The 12,300-nt window shown below is 34.6% G+C and overlaps 1 non-coding gene across 1 annotated transcript; it reads left to right on the top strand.

The window, feature by feature from the left end:
• Nucleotides 1–1,480: 1,480 nt before the first annotated feature.
• LOC123633596 lies at nt 1,481–1,700 on the top strand. Its single transcript, XR_006733632.1, has one exon. It is a non-coding gene; the product is annotated as a small nucleolar RNA U3 (small nucleolar RNA).
• The last annotated feature ends 10,600 nt before the right edge of the window (nt 1,701–12,300 follow it).

Genomic DNA, 12,300 nt, shown 5'->3' on the forward strand with positions numbered 1-12,300 from the left:
AAGCTGACATAAACCTCCCATCTCTTTGCAAGAGAACACGATGAACTCCATCTTTGAGTGACTGTAAACACCTGCACTCAATAGTGTTATAGAGCTTAAATTTTCTCATCAGGATTGTCTCAAAATTATCTCCCTCAATAAACTTAGTTTAAAGTGATCTTGGGCTGTTAGTGCCAATAAGCACTGGGAAGAAATGAATGCATTTCTTCTCCATAGAACAGCATCTCTATTTTGGTCCTCTGAAAACACACACAAGTAATTTTTATGGTAATAAACTCAAACTGTGAAAAATAATTAAGCACATAGGAAAACAAGGTAATGAGTGTGGAATCCAGCAAGAACAATAAAAAACAGAAATAGACCAAAAGACGCTTCAGATAATCAAATAATCAGAAACATATTTTCAAAACAAATAACCAAATAAAAAACAGGCCTTCTCTATTATTAGAAAAAAAAAGAGCAAGCTTAAAAATATCAGAATGTCACAGGAAATTATTTTTTTAAATATATCATATTGGAAGAAAACAAAAATTGTAGAACTGAAAAATACAGTGACTGAAATTGAAAACTCAGTGAATGAGTGTGGCAGCAGATTAGTCACAAAAGAGAGAATTAGCAAATTGAAAGTTGAGCTAGAAGAATTCTGAAACTAGCACGGAGATTAAGGAGGCTGGAAAACACAAGACAGAGGCTAAAATATATAGGTGAAAGAGTTAGATGGTCTAAAATACATTTAATTTGACTTCCAAAAGAAGAGAAGAGGGAAAGGGCAGAAAATATTTAAAGAAAATTCAACAAATGCAAACAAAACATCCAACAATTTCCAGGTATATTGAATAAAAACAAATCCAAACTTTGACTTCTTAGTGAAACTACAAAAAATAAAGACAAAGAGAAAATATACAAAAAACAGCTGGAGAAATAGAGCAGTGAGAATTAGATTGATACTTAATTCTTTTTTTTTTTTTTGAGACAGAGTCTTTCTCTGTTGCCCAGGCTAGAGTGCTGTGGTGTCAGCCTAGCTCACAGCAACCTCAAACCCTTGGGTTCAAGCAATCCTTCTGCCTCAGCCTCCTAAGTAGCTGGGACTACAGGCATGCGCCACCATGCCCAGCTAATTTTTTCTATATATATATTTTTAGCTGTCCATATAGTTTCTTTCTATTTTTAGTAGAGACAGGGTCTCGCTCTTGCTCAGGCTGGTCTCGAACTCCTGAGCTCAAACAATCCGCCCACCTCGGCCTCCCAAGTGCTAGGATTACAGGCGTGAGCCACCGCATCCGGCCTGATACTTAATTCTTAAGAGCAAGTAATTAATCCCAAGTATTTATCCTTCCAAAAGTTGATATCAGATAAAAGTTGTGAAAAAAGTAAACAGGATCTCAACAATATAAGATTTTTAATTAATCAGAATATTGTGACAGTTGAGTTTATATACTTTGAAAAATATAATTTTAACATGTATAAAAAAAGAATATAGATGACTCATTATAGGGATCATCACTGTCATTTGTTACCAAAGGCACTTTGTTTCTATGGACGTGTAGAGCTTGGGAAATCACGAGAAGGAGGCACAGTGCTGTTTCCTGAGTGTAAAGTGGACTCTTGGTGTTGCTTTGCTGAAGCTACCATTTGCCATTGATGAAGCTTCTTCTCTTCCTTTGGTGAGTAAGAGGGAGTGAACAGTCAGTCAAAGTAGTTTCTATTTATGTACATTTAAAAAATATACAAATTTGCAAAGAGAATTTGACCATAATCAGAGTGGGAGACTTTAACATACCTCTCACTAATTGACAGAATAGACAAAAGAGTCAGTGAGCTTATGGAAGACACACACACACACATACACACACACACACACACACACACACACACACACACACACAACAACAGTAATGGAAAAATAAACTTTCTTTTATAGCACACATAGACCACATAAGAAAATTGATTTTGTACTAGAGCATAAAATAAATCTCAACAAATATCACAGGGTTGATATCATAGTTTATTGTTCTCTTATCACAAAACAATTAATCTAGAAATAATGAAATAACTTTAAAAATTCCCTATGATTGGAAATTAAAAATTCTATTTGAAATTACCCATTAATCAAAATTTTTAAAAACTCAGAAATTAGAAAATACTTTCATCTAATCCTTGTGAATGCAGTTAACATTAATTACTTTAACATCCTAAAGTTGTAAAACTCCAATTTAAATTTATACACACTTAACTTCAGCAACATACAAACACATTGCTCCTTTAACAGCTCCATCCTCACCCCTTTTGATTGTTGATATCATAAAATTACGTACTTAGGGCCTACAGCCAGTGATGCACATCATTGCCATCAAATATCTATGAGAACATTAGCCATATAACATTCAGAATTGGAGCACTAGGGCTTTTCTTACTTTTATTCTAAAAGCCACATACAGTAAAACTTTAAAATAGAATAACTTCATCTCAAGAACTCCCTAATCCTTGACTTAGAAACCTCCTCCTTTATGTCAACAACCAAAGAGTGACCTAATCCTCCTATATTAACCATAAATATCCTTGGACTCTACTTTTTCTGAGTATGCATCCATACTTATTTTCTTTCACTCCTTCAATGGTGTAACTAAATATATAGTTTCACTCAAGATGTTAAAGACTCAATTTTTAAGGGTGTCTTATAATTTCTATCTGCAAGTTAGGTTTTTTATCTGAAAATAATGCAGGCAGTAATATTATATCATGTATGAGAATTTTGTCTGAGGTATTCTAGGATTGAGAGTTGAAGACAAAGACAAATAACAAAAATATCCAATTCCTTTTCAGGCCAGCAAGGAAGGAGAGCTGTGTGTGGGGGGGAGAGGGGGGCTTGTATGTATGTTTGAGAACACTCTGTGGCCCGCAAAACACATGTGCCACTCTTCTCAATCAAGAGAACACTGGCACTTCTGACACAGGAAGGTATAAGAACAAACATATCCATTCTTATGTATATTCAGATGCAGAAGCAATAAAAACAGTACAGTGCCCCACCCAAAATATTGATATCATATTGGCTTTCTTTCCCACTATGAAAGCTCCCCAAACCCAAGCAGATGAATTTGGACACCTCCTCCCTTCACCTACATGTAGGATGGTAATTTGAGCGGGTCTGTCTAATGAAGCCATCAAAGTTCTCTCTCTCCTTCTTTAAGTTCCCCAGCATCCTTGGATTGATACATATAGCTTTCAGTCACACTGGTAGACAGGGAGACTTAGTCCCATGCCTAACTGTCTTTGTCATTAAAGCCAGTAAGTTTGGGGAATAAGAGTAGAGGGAGACCAAGGAGATGCGGGGAGAGAACAGCTCTGAGCTGGTAAGAAAGGCCTTGAATTCATTGCAGTTGCATGCAGCATGGCAGTGCCTTGTGACTCAAAAACAAACTTCTGATGTTTTCAGCTCATCCAAAGCTTTATATAGAACAGTAAGGTCATTATTACTTAGACTCTCAGTTTTAGGGTCTCCTATGTCAGAAACCACAGTCACATTGCTTTCTGACTGAACCCATGAGGTTTCTTTGATTCAGTCCTGACTTGCTTAGTAGCGACCTTTAGTTTTAGGAGGTCATCTTACTCGGTATCATCTGCTGTCCATTACAAGGATATCACCTTTTGAAGTTTTCACTCAGTAGGAAGAGTAACTTGTTATCTTTTCCATCATATAAGAGTTCTTCTATCCCAAAGAAGTCTAGCTTTACAATGTTCACATAATTCTTTTGTTTTTCCTGTGCTATTTTTAACATTCAACCTCTGTCACTCTTACCTATGAAACTTCACTCTGGGCTACCAATACTCTAGGAAGTTTTCCAGAGTAGCCAGACTTATTGAATTGATTTATCAATATTCCTTTCAGTCATTTCCCTATTTTCTCATGGGTTACCTACATCAGCATTTTAAACCAAAATTTGGGGAATAACAGCTTCAATACTAGCCAATGCCTCAACGGTAATTTCCCATGAGAATTTGATTCTTTCATGAAATTCTTCCTGAGAGTACCAAAACTCCCTTACAGCAGCCAGGACCCACTGCAAAAAAATCTGAGATCAAATGAATTTAAGGTTGGCATGATAGGCTGTAGAAGGTGATGACCTGTAAGATGGCTCAGCTGTTGCAATTCTTCTGAACTAGCTTTACAGGCCCAGCCCCTCATCTCCCAAGTAAACCAGCCAAAGTTCTAATGATTTCTTGGGTTTCTGCAACAGAAGTCATGAATATCTCTTGTTTCACCTATGTGGGTATACATCTCTGTAAATGTTTTCTGAAGAAGGTCAGAAACATCTGCCCTCCCCCAAATAAACCTTAGTGCCAGTATTACAATGGCGCAGACCCGAGGCTGGCTGCCATATTGATAAAGAAATCTTCCCTACACCTCGCCTCCAGCCTGGAGGACGGTGATTAGGCATCTTTCTCTGCACTTGTCTCTTGGTTCTCATCTTGCAACACATCTTCCCAATTCCTCCTCATCAATAGTCAATAAAGTAGAGAATCATTTGTTGCCACACAATTTTGTCAATATGTCACTATTGATAACCATGGACTTTACTCAAAGCTTGCTGATTAGCCCACGAAGTCCTCAAAGGGGACTCATTTAGAAAGCCATGTCTTTGTAAGCATGTCACATAGGTTGCCAAAAGCTGTAAAAATCCTGAAAGGTCAGAGACAGCTAGTTAAGCTTCAAGGAAGCTGGCAAATGACACAAAACTCCTGGAGCAGAGACAAAGGATGGTTTCTCATGAGAGCAGTACCAAAGTTTGAGCCTTTGCACCATTTTCTGAAGCCCCACTTATCACAGGTGACATGAATTGATCTATATGGTACCAGCATCGTGTTATAGGAGAGAAACACTGAGCTTAGGGATCCTGAATATTTTCTATTGTACAAGAAGTATGCTTGTCCTTTTGTCTCAAGGGAGACAATCATTTCTATCTTCCAGGGCTGTAAGAAAACTTGTCTTCAGAGGGAGATATTAACTCTATGATCCAAGGCTATTCTCTACAAAGATACCTTTTAAAAGATAGTCTGGAACAAAGGGCAATGAATGTCCCTGTTTGCCAGATCCACGGAAACAAAAGGGATCTATAGAAAATTATCTCCCAACATACCACAAGTTAAAGAAGAAAATTTCAGGAATAAATTCATTTACCCAGGTAATTTTGGACACCAGAGCTATTTAACAATATCCTTTTTGTTAGGATTATTTGGTGGTACACTGAATCACATGCATGTAAAACATAGCAAGCAAGATACAAATACATTTTGTTCCGTATTTCTTTCAAAAAGTAACCTGAAGCCACTTTGGAGCTACAGTTCTTCAGAGCTGGATAAATAGTATTTAGTATTTAAATCAAATATTAAAAAGGAAAACGAAGAAGGAAGTGTAAGAAGAGTATGATGACATAACTACAAGGAAAAATGTAAAATGATACACAGGTAAGAATGGTGGATTAAAATGAACACTGGGTTAGATCAGCACAATAGAGTGAGAACCATAAATATATGAAGAATATAAAAATGCAAAGAATAAGAAGAATATGTTTTGCTTTGCATCTAAAGGAGATTTTGGCAGAATTAGAGTTAATACCGAATTGTGTCTGTCTTTTGAAAATAAATATTGAAGGTGATTCTATAATAATGATAGGAAGTAAACAAATTTTGAAAAAGTTGAGATAGCTCAATTTTAAGTTTTGAAGTTTAAGAAGTAAGAGAGAAAAATATTAAAACAGTGCAAGAAATAAAGGAACATGTAAATATTGCAATCCTGATCTTCTTTGGAAAAATCCATTAGCCACATTAAAAGAAGAAAAAAAAAAATCTCTCTCCCTACCCCTTGGCAATTTTACAGACTAAATAACTAATTTTATGTGACTCAAATGAACTCTACCAAGAAGTTCACATGTTTAAAATTTGCATGAATTTAAAGTAATCTGGAAACTTCAGATTCAGAAAATTATAAGGGCCTTCACTTGTGGCATTTTTCATCTCAACATCTGAGTTCTGTATAATGTGAATCGAGAAAGGGAAAAAGACACATGACGGAGATAGAAGAGGAGGTAGAGGAAAATGAGGAAGGAAAAGAAGAAGAAAAAAAAGAGGAGAAGGAGAAAGTAGAAGGGGAAGGAGAAAGGAATTGATATTGCTAATTATTAATAATTGTTCTAGTTAGTTGAGATAAGCAAATAATTGTTTCTTGGTACATTTTATAAGCTCTAAAAATGAATACATACTTTGTTTTGTTTCTTTTATTATTAAAAAATAAAAATAGCCTGTAATGGCATATCAGTAACACAAAAAGGGAGGCAAGTTAAAAGCCTGTTCTCACTGTAGTAAATGCCCCAGCCCACTCCCTCCCAGCTCTTTTCCATCCAACTTCAACACACCTCAGACTATAGCACAGTAGGGAAAAGAGTTGTCAATATTTTTACTGAATACTGCTGCTTAACTTCTTAAAAAAATAAATAATTAAAAGGTTGGAATCAAATGAATTACTGAATTGAATTATATATGAAATGTTTCCAAACGATATTCAATCTTTTCTAGAATATTAGTAAATTGATGTAAACGCATTTACTTTTTATTTTTTCAAACACATTTGGCTCAATAATTTTAAATTAAATTGTTTTATTATTTTTTTCTCTTTTTGTGAGGCAGGTTGTAAAAGTTGTATCAGTTGATCCCATAAAAATAATTTTAGAAAATATTTTTATTATCAATATTATTAGAACATTAAAACATTTATCGATAAAGCCAAAGTTTATTTCAATATTATCATTCACTTATCTATTTTATTTTACTTTTTATTATTTTTTTATTTCAGCATATTATGGGGGTACAACAGTTTAGGTTATGTATATTGCCCATGCCCTCCCACATTCCCTAGTCAGAGCTTCAAGCATGTCCATTCCCCAGACGGTGCACATTGCACTCATTATGTAGGTATACCCACTTATCTATTTTATAAAAGCAAAGTATTCTCAGAGTGTCTAGGTTAATATTTTTTTTTTTTTTTTTTTTTTTTTGAGACAGAGTCTCACTTTATTGCCTGGGCTAGAGTGAGTGCCGTGGTGTCAGCCTAGCTCACAGCAACCTCACACTCCTGGGCTTAAGCGATCCTACTGCCTCAGCCTCCCGAGTAGCTGGGACTACAGACATGCGCCACCATGCCCGGCTAATTTTTTTTTATGTATATATATTTTTAGTTGGCCAGATAATTTCTTTCTATTTTTTAGTAGAGACGGGGTCTCGCTCTTGCTCAGGCTGGTCTCGAACTCCTGAGCTCAAACGATCCGCCCGCCTCGGCCTCCCAGAGTGCTAGGATTACAGGCGTGAGCCACCGCGCCCGGCCTAGGTTAATATTAATATCAGAAGCTGTAGGCTGAAAGTTAGACTGTATTGCATTTGATATTCCTTTACAGACTACAGCTTTGAATTTTGTAGCACTATCCAGATGATATACAATATAAACTATTCAACATAAAATCCCTTTAATAACTTCAGAGTCTGTCAGAATTCAGATATTTTGTATATTGCCTGCTATTCGAAGGAAAATTATTTGCACCATTTTGTGGTATTGATTTGCCTTTTTTGTTGTTTCCTGGAGAGAGTCTATTATGGAACTGAAAGAAATATTCAACAGTCACTTTGCTCTGACTCTCAGTAAGAGGGAATTGTTTTAGTACTTTATAAATTGAAGAATAAAGTTAAATCTGACGTAACTATTTTGGTCAGCTCCAATTACGCTTTTCAACTAAAACTATCTTAGAAGAAGTTTCCAATGAAACATTAAATACATAGGAATGTCAAAGTTGCATAGACCTTCATTTTCCATTTTAAAATGAACAATTTTCATAAAATGTTTCATGAAAACTTGACATATACTGAAGTATTGTTTTGTTCTTTATAAGATTTTGTTTTGCATTATTCAGTATTAGGTAAATAAGACTGAAAATGTTGGTAAATTTGAACACATTTGTTTGATTCTTTGTGCTGCTTTACAGAGGTCCTGAAAATAGAAACAGTTATTATATATTCTTGTTCAATTAGGCTAAATTTTCTCCACTTGGCTTTGTTTCATAGAAACTTCGCACTTTATTTTCTACTTACCAGAAGCTGAATATTTCATGCTATCTATGCTAACCTAGATGTGATAGTTTTAAGATTGTTACTTCTGTATCTCACTAAATGTTTCCAACATTTTTCTTCACTAATATTTAAACAGTTTAATATAAAAAAAGGAAAGAGGGAAGAAATAGCAATATCCTTTCAAGGGTCACGGAGGTCTTGTCACTCTTGAAACAGATGGGTGGAATGTAGGCTACTCGGTCCCTTCATCTTTCCATCAATCTACCAAACAGCGTGGCAGCAGTCATTTACACACCAGGAAGAAATAGAGTCCCCAAACAACTGCTTGTTCAGTGTGTTATTTTGCTCTCCCAATGTCAGTCGAATGTGTTTTCATCCTTCAGTGTTTTCTTGGCCTGGCAGAAAAATGGATAATGGATGATGATGTGGATGACAAAGTGCATGAACTCTGAAGCTGATGGAGAGAGAATTTGATAAGAAAAGCACTTTGGAGGCTTCAGCATTATGAAAAATCTCAAATAAACATACACACAAAAGTGGAGCCCTTATGTTGCATCTCTGTTACAGAATGCTTTCTTCTCTCAAGCTCGTGCCATCTTATCTCTTTGCATAGATACAATGGTAAAAAATTGCAGACATATAAAATGTGTTACAAAGAAAAAATATTACCATTTTTCCAGTAAGTGTTTAAGGTAGATTTATGAATCCTTGCATTTTCAATTTCCATTTTTTCTCATCTTTTAGATCACTATGGCAAACCATCAATATTAACAACAATTGCTTTTCTCTAACATAAAAATAAGTTATATAAAAAAGTCACCTAAACTTACATACACTAAAATTCTGGTATGTTATTATGACAGATTACATTACACTTTCCCTATGAATGAGACCAGCATAAGGCCTTTTGGATGATGAATTTGGAATATGAAAAGCGCTGGTTAAGTAATCAGAAGAAATAGAAAATGGTACGAGAGAGAATATGGCATCAGGGGACCAAAGAGAACAAAATATGTTCAGTTGATGAAGTAAAACATTTTGTTCATCTTCCATTGTTCTTTGTTCTTTTCCTGTAGTTCTTTACCATCACCACTTTTGCCTGCACATTCTCATTTCCTAGTGTTTTAGTCATTGTTATCTTTGTAGTTTCCCCCAAAATATCTGACCTCTAGTTAGGTGTTTACTGTTTTTGTTTTGGAAATGAATCATTTGTTTCTTTGCCTCTAACATTCATGTGTTTATCTTTCTGTGAACTCTTTGATTAAAAACCTATGATGTAACTCGTCCTGTGCTAAGAAAACAACAATACAATAAGGCACAGTCACATGAACATTGTCACACAATACGTGCACTAATAGTTGTACATTTAAGGGTCATATTGCTTATGTCCTCCTTTGACTTCCACTGAAATATGTCCACTTGTTTTTCTCAAATTTGCCTCGTTAAAGTTTATCAATGCCTCAAGTCTCAGATCAAACATTATTTTCTCTAAGAGAACTCTTTTGAACCTCTAGAACAGGTTAGATATGTTTCCTATTTGCTTCCATACAACCTTGTCTGAAACATATTTGTCTTATTAAAAGCTGAATTTGTAGTACCTAATGCTATTGCCAGGTAATTGGTGCTCAATATATATTTATTATCTTAATGAACTTCAAGAAATATGAACTGAAAAATAGTAAAGATCACATTGTTTTTATCATAGTTTTATTTTCATGTTTCAAAGAAAGCATTATACAAATTTTAAAGCTAAGAAGAACAAGAATACACATAAAAAGGAGATCAAGATCCCATAAAATATAATATATAAAACCCTACTCCTCTCCCCAATTTTTAGTTCATTAGATAATAACCGAATTGGAGAAATTTTTAAAAAGAGAAAATATAATCAAATTCATTATGATACCTTTTCCCACTTTTTGTTTGAACATATAAATGAAAAGTATCCCAATGGTTGAGGCTAAAAATTATATGTGTAACAAAGGTGAGAAAAGTATGTTTTGATTTTACTTAACAAGTTGGACAATTCCATATATCTAAAATTTTAACTACTTGACTCAGCATTCTCCAACCTGAGAGTTATGAAATTACTGCAAAAGTTCTCTAAAGCTAATTTGCACCAAGCTCTGTGTTTAACCCAGGCAACCATTTTGGTCTTCCCTGGCCATTCAAACCACAGCAAACCTTTGCTAATGCACTCAGCAGAATCAAGCAAGAGACATGGCCTCTATGTTCAGTGATTATAATATTGGTATGCTACTTAAGCGGAAATTATGTGCTAGTAAGAATATTATCTCAAGCTAATTATTCTCCAACAACAGTGGTATCTGTTTACTATTTGCATTAGATTTTCTGTCTATCCCTCCTGCCCCCAAAGAATTCTTAAACTCTATTTATAGAAACATTTTCCTTTTTTTTTTTTTTTTTTGAGACAGAGTCTCGCTCTGTTGCCTGGGCTAGAGTGAGTGCCATGGCGTCAGCCTAGCTCACAGCAACCTCAAACTCCTGGGCTCAAGCGATCCTCCTGCCTCAGCCTCCCGAGCTGGGACTACAGGCATGCACCACCATGCCCGCATGCCCGGCTAATTTTTTCTATATATATTTTTAGTTGGCCATATGATTTCTTTCTATTTTTAGTAGAGACGGGATCTCGCTCTTGGTCAGGCTGGTCTCGAACTTCTAACCTCGAGCGATCCACCCACCTCGGCCTCCCAGAGTGCTAGGATTACAGGCGTGAGCCACCTCACCTGGCCAATATTTTTCTTCTTGAATCATATTTTTAGGCAGAGTGAAGCAAAAAGGCAAATAACCTCTCGTCATTTGTCTAACATTATTAATAAATATGAAAGCTAAATAGAATAAAGTGCTAATTTAATTTTTTTGCCCTTCTGTCTTCTGGGATAAAGGAAGATTTATAAAATAAACCATTAATAGTATAACAATATCATTGTTACAATTAATAACAAGAATACAATGTGAGATTAAATCATTTTCATTTTTCTGCAAGTCAGATGAAAGATGTATGGTGCTCATGTACAGCAATATCAAACATCTGTTTTTGGAGCTACAGTAATTTTCAAAAATGACAATTTTACTTTTAAATTTTAGATATAACTCTTTAGCTATATATAATAAGCCGGCTGAAAGAAAACAAATTTTATTCTGAGAGAAAGAAAATGATTTCTAATTTTGAATGGATGTTTTGTATATTATAATCATTTCCCAGGAATATAAAGATATATGACTCCGGATAGGACTATAAAGAAAAAAAAAAGATTAGATTTCATATGCAAATCACTAACATAATTGAATTATTTATACTTATAGTTTATTTGTGCTTTAGTGCTCATAGTTTTTAAATTAAATCCCTAATACTTAAGATAATTTTGTAGTACTTGTACATAAGCGAAGTTTTTGACCATGTCTCATGAGAGTTGCAGTCTAATCAAAATAAAGATATTTGGGAGGTAATGTATGTTCATCTTTGATGAAAATTTTCAGTACTTTTTATTGGGATCTCCTACTTGCCACATTTACCAAAGAAAATTTTAGTAGTTTGCCATCATTTGCAACTCAAATATTTTTAAAGTATTTTATTATATCATTTGTGCAAGGTATGCTTAGTAAGCAAGAAAATTCTATCAATTTGTCAAAATTTTTCTTAGATTTTTTCCTAAAAGAGCCTTTCAATGTATATAGATATAATAAAGACTTGAAATAAAATATTGACCCTTGAAAATAAAATCACCGTATAAATTTCAATATCCTTCATTTTTTCATGAATTTATTCCTTATTTTCTTATAATTAAGACACCTGATAGTTAAGGCAGGGTTTACCTCATAAAAAATACTCAAAATCTTGATGACTGGGAAAACACAGTCATCCAATAGGAAGTCAGAAAAAGAAACAAGATGTTTTTATGTTTCAGACAGCGGAACACATCACAACTGCCACTCCTCATAAGTTGTTTGAAATAAATAAAAGCCAATAAATACAGGGTTGTAGGATAAAGTACAATACCGACGGTGCACTGACATTCTTATGTTTCTATTCTGTCAAGATCTTTAAACAGAAAAGGATTTGAGAGGTCATTTACCTTATAGCACAAAGTTAGAAACAAGCTGGTTGTAGCAGCCATGCAAAACCTTTATGGAAATGCAGTTTGTCTATATCAAGTGCATAGC

The sequence above is a fragment of the Lemur catta genome, chromosome 2, assembly GCF_020740605.2.
Source record: "Lemur catta isolate mLemCat1 chromosome 2, mLemCat1.pri, whole genome shotgun sequence".
Taxonomy (NCBI): Eukaryota; Metazoa; Chordata; class Mammalia; order Primates; family Lemuridae; genus Lemur; species Lemur catta.